The sequence below is a fragment of the Drosophila novamexicana genome, unplaced genomic scaffold (assembly GCF_003285875.2).
Source record: "Drosophila novamexicana strain 15010-1031.04,08,12 unplaced genomic scaffold, DnovRS2.1 tig00000770-arrow-pilon, whole genome shotgun sequence".
NCBI lineage: Eukaryota > Metazoa > Arthropoda > Insecta > Diptera > Drosophilidae > Drosophila > Drosophila novamexicana.
The window spans coordinates 3,064,539-3,073,417 of NW_020824821.1; the positions used below are offsets into that span (position 1 = coordinate 3,064,539).

An 8,879-nucleotide genomic window follows, 5' to 3' on the forward strand; every position below is an offset into this window, starting at 1 on the left:
AAAGAAAGCAAAGCAACCAGCACAACAACAACAACTACAACAACACAAACAGCGTAATGAGCAAATGTGTAGCGCGCATTTTTATTTCTAATTAGTAAGTGCATTTGTGTGTGCGAGTGCATGGAGTGTGCGCGTGTGTGCTTGTGCATGCGTGTGTATTTCTAAAAGCTGCGCTGCAAAATTAAAAAATGCTGCCATGTGTAAAATGCTTTTCATGCCATTCACAGGAAGGAGGGAAAAAAATGAAAATGTGAAAACCCAAAATGCCAGGCAAAGTAGTTTTCGCCGTCATTTTGTATGAATATAAAAACTATTACCAAATATCCGATAAACCTTAAAGCATGCGACAGTTAATTAAGTAATTGCACAGATTTGCATGTTTTAAAATGTTTAATATCAATTTTAAATTAATTTTACATAGCTTTACAAGAATATGATTGCAATTTCCGTGTAGCATAGCCTGTAGCATTGTTCAATCGGACCTACTTTGATTTACCTTTATATCGTATCAATTCTTTTAACTTCAATGTAAAACATCATCTCAAAACAAAAGTCGACTTCATTTATCAACTAGTTTTCTTTTTGTTATAAATTTTCTTTTCATTTCTTTCTAGTTTTCTTTTCCAATATTTTCTCAATTTTTAACGTTGCTATCAAATTTAATATTGCTTTTAGTTTTTTATTCCTTATTGGTAGAATTTCGTTTGCGGAATAACAAAGCTTAGTCGTTTTAATAACATTAATTCAATAACAAGCTGGCTGCTTTAAGATTGAAATTTTTAAAATGAAACAAAGCTTATAAAAATAAAAAAACAATATTAAACCGCAAGGTAAATAATATTTATAAGCTGTAATCGTTCGCTCTAGTACGTGCAAACTTCATGGTATATTTGAGCTGCTTTCTTAGTTTTCCACTGCTTGCTGCATTTCAAGAAGCTTTGTTAACAAGAGACGCAAATTAATTGGACTTGCCAAACGAAAAGTCATCAAAAGTGTTTAAGTACAACTTTTGCATCTGAGTTAAGCTTAAAGGTCGATTGTCAAAAATTTGCTGCCAGAAACTGAAGCACAAAAAAGATACCACCCACACATACACACACTTAGTCAGAGCGCAACGGACAACTGGCGTAGCCGTCAGCGTCAGGCAGCCGCAAATTATGAGATTCTGTGTAATTTGTAGTCCGCTTTTTGGCGCGAGACCTACATAAATTACACACACACTTACACATATACATATACTGTTGCATAGAAGACAAAAGAGTGCAATGTGTGCAAGCGGTTATGATGCTCGAATGCTAACAAGTTGACTTTAAATGAGCAAGGAAGACTAAAATGTACCCTGTAAAATGCATACATCATATATTTGTCGAGCTATAAACTTGTGGATGTAGTTTTTTGTAATAATTAAAAAATCTGAAATGAATTTAATCGGTGTAGGTTATTCCCAAATAGCCAAAATACCAAACTACCTCTTAAAAATTCTGATATACTTTTGTATATACTTTTTTTTTGCCTTGTTCTAATTTGTGTAGGGTATTAAAAGAAGCCTTACGTAACAAACCGACTTTTTGGTTTACTGACACTTTGCTGCATGCATTTTGCATGCCGCATGACACATAAAATAAAGATGGCGGCGTTGCACGTTGGCCAAGTTAACGACTTGGCATTGCCATGCATTACGCTTTAATTGGCCCCGTTTGTCCGTGTGTGTGTGTCCTCATCTCAGCGGCCAAAATGTTGTAAATACTTTATGGGGACTCAAAAAAAAAAAAAAACAAAATTTCGCACGGCTGCCATTAATGTGATTTCCTTCCAAGGCATTTGAGCCCTGGCAATTGGAGAGCAAACCCAATAGGAACGTGGGCAATGAGAAATGATGTGCGCAAATATTTGCCAAAGCGAACGAACGAAAAAAAATCGGTTGCTGAAGGTTTTTTTTTCAGCTCCGAAATGTAGAGAACACATTTTAACGCGGCTTTAGCAGAAGGACTCTGCTTTCTCCTAATTTCTCCCCTGAGCAAAGTAAAATATTTGTTGAAAATATTTTGTAAGTATAAAAAAAAAATGTCGTCTGCTTTTAGATTAGAATGTTGCTCAGCTGTTGAGGTCAGCGGCAGTGAGCGTAACGTGCAACAAATTATTTTTCATAAAGTCGCAAAAGTTTTGTTTTGAGGCGCTTGAGGCGCAGGCGCTTCCATCCCTAAGCCCCAAGCCCCAAGCTAAGTTAGGTACTTGAAAATTGTCATAATGGAGTTTCTCTAAGCCCCCAGTTGGACAGTTACAGGGAGAGGCAAGGGATCAAGGCCTGGCTGCCTTTGGGCTACATTTATGGGATACATTTTGTGCGGCTGCCAGAATTCAGTGTTCAGATAAAATTTTGTAGTTTAGGCATTTTTTTAACTTATTTAAAATGCGCATATTTTTGCTATGATTGAATATATAATTAATTAATAAATTAAATTAACGTAATTACACGGTGCAAAATTATTGTATGCAAACTTTTTCCAAAGCTTTTTCAAATGCAATTTCTATTATTGCCTAGTTTTTTTATTTATGGTTAATTTATGGCTTATAAATTATTCAGAAAAATATATAACTCTGTAAACTGGCACCGGTAGCAAATTTAACAAATGTTTCCAAATAGTACACAATTAGGTTACGTAATTGGATTTAGTTCTTAGCCGTGGATAATAGAAGAGTTTTATTATTAAATTTGCTTACCACAGCATGGATTCTAAGTAGTTCATGTTTTGTCAGCTGTTTGCTATTGTCACGACAAGTCAAGGCGGTCTTTTGACACTGGCACACACACACACGCGTGCACACTCGTGCACACCCACAAAGTTAGTTGTGAAAGAAACTCAATTTGCGTGTGCAAGTTTCGGCAAGAAAATTTTCACTTTGGCAAGACATAAATTGCAGTCTGTATTGTTGTAGATGTTGCAAGTGGTAAGTGGCAAGAACAAAATTGTGGCAGCCCGTGGAAAAACCCGTCACTGTTGCCGGTTGTACGCCGCAAACCAAACTGAATGTGCTGCCAGATAACAACAACAAAAAAATGCATGCGCTAATTTGTTGGCCAAGATGTTGAGGGCCAAAGGGTTGGTTTGGGCCAGGCTGAAAAACGACAGTCCTCAGTCAGAAGCCCCTCAAGTGTGATGCACCCCCGCCCTACATCCCGCACCCTGCACCCTACCCGCGCTCGAGCCAAAGAGTGGATTTAGGTACTTGGAATTGTAGTGCACTGAGCAAACTGAGAAATGAACTACAAAACTGCGCTGAGCTGTGCTCAGACAATGCATTCCTAATTCCCGACAGGCCAAAATCAACCGTACGACCTCCCTTTGCTTTGCCCATTTACCACACAAGTAGTTGATGTCTTCTGCGGTCTTTTTTTTTTTTTTTTTTTTTTTTGGTTTGCCAGTGCAGTCACAACCTGTCATAAAATGTCGCGTCGCGCGTTTCCGTCGCTAGCCCCGCCCCTTCCTCTGAATTCCTTCCTTGACTGTCAGTGGTGCTTCCTGCTGGTGGTGCGTGCTTAACCCGCAATGGCTTCCGGCGCACGCACAGTGCTGCCACATTTCAGTTTGTTGCATGCAACTTGCAGGCGCTTTGTCGGCTTTGGATGCACTTACGCTAGTTCTCCCTACCTCTAGATCTGTGTGCACATATCAATCTCTGTCTTGGTGTGTAATAAAAATAAGGATTACATATCTCAATAGCCTTTGAGTGCTACCTTGAGCCTAGCAGCATGAAGCTCAAAGAGCACAACTGTCAATGCCATCGACAAAAAGATAGCGATATAGGCAGCCGAGAGGAGAAACGAAGTAAATGCTGCAGCTTGTTTGTTGACATGCAGCAAACACAAAAAATATAGGGTTTAGAATGCTCGATTCGAAAATACCCTGTTACCAGTTTGAGGGCATACTCATAAAAATTGTTGGAAATCAGTTTGAGCCCGAAATTTTATCCGCCATGTATCGCCCATATCTATAGAGGAGTCGGGGTTTTGCAAAAGTGTTGCAAAGTGTGGAGACACCTTTCGAATGAACTTGAACAAAGTTCTTTAAAGAAACGTTTGTGGTGAACTAAAAGGTTTTTATATAACCGTTTTCCGTTATTTTTCCACAAATGCAGGTGGAATGTTACAAGAACCCGTTTGAGCGTGCATTACCAGGTAATTACAATTGAAACTTTAACTTCCTTCAGTCATTAGGGACAAACTATTTTATACTTAAAGATAATTATATACATTTACCCACTTTCGAAAAGTACAGGGCATCAAAACCAATGAAACACATTGCAACACATGTTACACAAAATGCTGGCAAAGGTGTGTGTACGCGCCCGATGTGTTTGTGTGCGGGTTTGGGTGTGTGTGGGCACGTATCATGTGTGAACGCTTGGCAAACAGGCAAAAACTAACAACAAAATGTCGACAACTGTTGGCCAATGCAACAGTAGGATGTCCATTGAAGCGGTTGAAAAGTGGCGCTGCAGGTGGTGTGGTAAAGCTCGAAAAGGACAGTTTGTTAATTATAAGGCCGAACGGTGTGTAGAAAATGCAAAACTTAAAGAGTTCAGTCAGGAATTTATAGGAAACTTTAACTGATAAACAAAACAAAAGACAGCAATTACATCATTTGACATAAAATTCAAATTCAATAAAATAGTCAATCGTTTGTGCCTAATATCAAATGTAAAACCCGGCAAGGTTCACCAGATACTTAAATAATTGCTTGGCAAATGTTAGGCAGGTTTGGCAACGAGGAGGTCGAGGGAGGAGAACTAGCTGAAGCTACGTCGTCAATTGAAGCCCTACGACGAAAAAGTTTCAGTTTTTGCGCAAACAAATTGGATTATTCGATTACGTGTTTGTGCCAGAGCAAGCGCAGGTATAGAGTGACAAGTAGCGGGCAAGAAAGACAGGCAGACAGGGAGAGAGAGAGAGTGAGAGAGCGAGTGAGAGGGTGGGAGGGAGAGAGAGAGAGAGCAAGTGAGAGGGTGGGAGGGAGAGAGGGGTTAGAATCAGACGTTGACGATGGCAATTTTGTAAAGCGGCCAAGGGAACAAGTTTTAAGAGCACCAAGGGATTGCAGGGCTTGCAGGTTCAATTTCTAAAATAAAAAAAAAATGAAAATAAAAAACTGTTTTCTTTGGCTTTGAATTTGATTTATGTGGATTTTGTTTGCCAATTGGCAAATGTTTGAAGCAGAGAATGACTTATAAAAACTAAAATGCCGATTTGATATAGTACGTTTGACAAAGGCTTCTCACAAAGCTAAAAATTATTAAACTTTTTCTTTTTTCGTGCTTGGCAGAAGCAACGTAGAATGCTCGTTCAATACAATTGACGTAAATGAAAAATTCATAGGGAAATACGTTCCGTGGGAAATACGAAGGTCAATTCGTCAGAAAATGGGAAGCGGCGGATTTTCAGGAAATTAAGGATATATCAAGAGATTAAGGTGCGAATTGAATTGGCAACTTTCGAGAAATATTGAATACAAGATTGAAGGGTCTTTTTCTAGAAATTATCTGTTCACCACGCATAATCAAAGTGAGAGGATAAATAAGTCTGTTGGTCCTAATAAATTCGAGGAAAGCAGTTTCCGATAATATTGAATATTATCGATATAGTAAGTTTACGGATGGGTAAGGCAAAGTGTAATATAGCTTGGGCTTTAAATATTAAGACATTCATTCAACATACTCTTCATTATAGTCTAGATATTAAAAGGGTTGTTGCACTGAAGGAAGTTATATATAGGAATCCTCAAAATAGTCTAGATATTTTAAAGATCATGTTATAAACTAAGCCAATCGAGACCCAACTACGCGATGCTGCAAGTTGAAATATTCAACTGATGCGCAAGTTGAGATATTCAACTGGTGAAAATCTCTTGCCTATCCACATCAAATATTTTGTATTTGAAGCTAATGAATAATCAAGTCAATTCCCAATGGATAAAATGACACGGTGTGAACTAAAAAATGGTTAAAGAGTGCGAATGAAAAGCAACGACTAACTGCCAACTATTTTGTTATCCAGCGGGCATAATAAAATAAGGGAGCTCTATGGAGCCATAACAAGCATAAAATAACTTGTGGCAGCTGCTGTGGACAACAGTTACCTTTAGCACAGACAAATTAAAAGTCAATATATGCAGTGAACACACACAGAGAAGAGTGTGCACAGCCAACAAAATTTATTGTTTCAAGCTGGTTGGAAATTGTTAGAAAATTGGTTTTGGTTTGGCAGGCTTCATAGCTTTAATTGATTTATACTCGAGAGAGTTCTCAGTTGAGAGTGATTGACGTGTTTTACTTGTGCTCCAAGATTTTTATATATTTTTGCGCTTTTATCCTGCTTTTTATTTCAAAATTTTGCATTTTTCGGTGCTTTATTTAAGAAGCTTTAATAAACTGTGCAAAGTGTTATCTGTTGTGCAGCGTAAGTCTGTTAATTATTACATTTTATAAAACGCGGCATCAGCTCCGTGTTGTTGTTATTGCCTGTTTTGATTCTTTTGCTTTGGTGCTCCCCTGTGCATACACTTGTTTGTGCGTGTGTTCGCTGCATACTTTCTGCTTGTGCATCGCGCTCTCGCAAACTTTTTCTATTGCTTTTTGCTCCAAACAATTTGTTTGTGTATTTACTTGCTCTATCTTGTGCACCGTTTTCGTTTTGCTCTGTGCTCTCGCAATTTGCATACGCATTAAATAATTATGTTGTGCTGTAAGAAACCGTGCACGTTCAAGCAGGCTGATGATTCTGCACTGCCGCAATTTGTTAATTGCTGGCTGTGTGAGAATATGATGCATGCTAAATGTGCAGGTCTCACTGGGCGTGATTGCGACAAGATCGCTGCTATTGCCAAGAAGGGCTGTGGTGGCTTGCGTTGGTCGTGCCCAGAATGCATCGACAAGCAAATTGATTTCTCTAGAATGTATAATTCTGTGAGAAGTCAATTCTTAAAATTAAATAATGTGGCTAAGCAGCTCTCGAGTAATTTTGACTCGAGTTTCGAGCTGCTTGGCAAATATAAATTTGAGTCCCCAACCAATCGCCGGTTGGAGCCTCAACTTTTGCAATTGCCCTCTACGTCTGTTCAGACACCTACTACTTTCTTGTCCCTTCCTAGCAACTTGGAGGTATCTCCAATGTTGTCTTTATCGCCTTCTCCAAGCGACTGTCCAATTACCCCTGTTTCAACCCCTGTACTAGTCCCAGTAGAGCCCGTACCTGATCCCGTCCCAATTAATCAAACTGCCTCAGCCCCATCAGCTCCTGGCCGCAAAGGTAGACCTGCGCGCAATCTTGCCCAGATTGTTAAAAACAATCATTGTGCCTCGCTAGCTCCCCCAACCCCTGTATTACCTACAGCCCCACCAGCGCCTACTTTAACGGTAGTTGCCCCTCGTAGGCAAGTCTTTGTGTCTCGACTTTCGTCGGACACCACTTCTGAGTCATTGGCAGCCTATATTGCTAGCAAATCTTCTGCTAGCGTGTCAATAACTAAATTTAATTTCTCCACCCCTCGTGAAATATCATCATTCAAAATAAATGTTTCACATGATATGTTCCCAATCATTTGTGATCCCAAATTTTGGCCTCCACACATGATTGTTCACGAGTTCAAGCCTAAAAAGCGTAACCAGCCTGTCACCCTTCCAGTCCCTTCAATACAGGGTACCATTTCTGCCCCAAAAAACTAGCTTCATCTTCTGACCAAATCTTTATTCATTATCAGAATGTTAGAGGTCTTATTTCAAAACTTAAAAATCTATTCATGGCCAGCACTTCCTTCAATTCGGATATAATAGCATTTTCAGAAACATGGTTGAACTCAACCATATCTGATTTTGAGATTTTATCAAATAACTTTAGTTTGTATCGAAATGATCGGCCGACTCGAGGTGGTGGGGTGTTAATTGCCGTTAAAGCCACTCTCCAGTCTGAACTTTTCTGTTTTAGTACGCCTACTGACGCTGAGATTGTCTCAGTTAAGGTGTCTTTTCCTACACGGAATGTCTATGTAACATGCTCTTATGTCCCACCTTCTTCTGATATTCAAGTTTATATGAAACATATTACTTGTATTAAAGAAGTTTCTTCACACGTGCGTGATAGTGACCTATTTATGGTGTTGGGTGATTTTAATTTGCCCAACATCTCTTGGTCATTATTTACTGCCAAAAATTATCTAGTGCCCTCAGCACAGCACGATTTTATAGACTGCATGCTTGATCTTTCGTTGTTTCAAATCAATTCAATTTCTAATCATTTGACTAGAACACTTGACCTTGTATTTGTTAACGACTACCTTATTTCTAATGTGTCTAGGTCCCCTCCTTTATCTCTTCCTGAGGATGTCTATCATCCAACTTTAGAGATTGCAATGCTAAATTGTAATCCTCTCATTTCGTGCTCATCAGCCAATAAGCCCCGCTATTGCTTTCGCAAAGGAAATTATTCTTTGCTGAATCAGCTTATTTATTCAACCGATTGGTCTTTCTTATATGACTCAGTTGATATGAATACAGCTATTAATTTTTTTTACATCACCCTAATCTCCCTCTTAGATGTGTGTATTCCTAAGTCAATTCCTTCGACTACTTTTTCAAAACCACCCTGGTTTACTACCAGATTATCACATCTAAAAAATGTAAAATCCAAATATTTTAAAAAGTTTAAAAAGTCTGGTTCGTGTACAGACTTGGCTAAATATTCCATAGCCAAGTCGAACTTCTTTCTTCTTAATTCTCAATGCTATGAGAATTATCTAATACGTTGTAAAAGACAATTTTCCCGAAATCCGAGACAGTTTTATAATTTTGTAAACTTGAAGCGTAAATCTTCAAGTTTGCCATCTTCT

At 38.7% G+C, this 8,879-nt stretch overlaps 1 long non-coding RNA gene across 2 annotated transcripts; it reads left to right on the forward strand.

The window, feature by feature from the left end:
- The first annotated feature begins 5,271 nt into the window (after positions 1-5,271).
- Positions 5,272-6,319, forward strand: LOC115763633. 2 transcript variants are annotated; one of them, XR_004017926.1, is made up of 3 exons: positions 5,272-5,468; positions 5,532-5,655; positions 5,726-6,319. It is a non-coding gene; the product is annotated as an uncharacterized LOC115763633 (long non-coding RNA). The 2 variants fall into 2 exon arrangements; XR_004017927.1 differs by having other exon boundaries at positions 5,532-5,639.
- Positions 6,320-8,879: the final 2,560 nt, after the last annotated feature.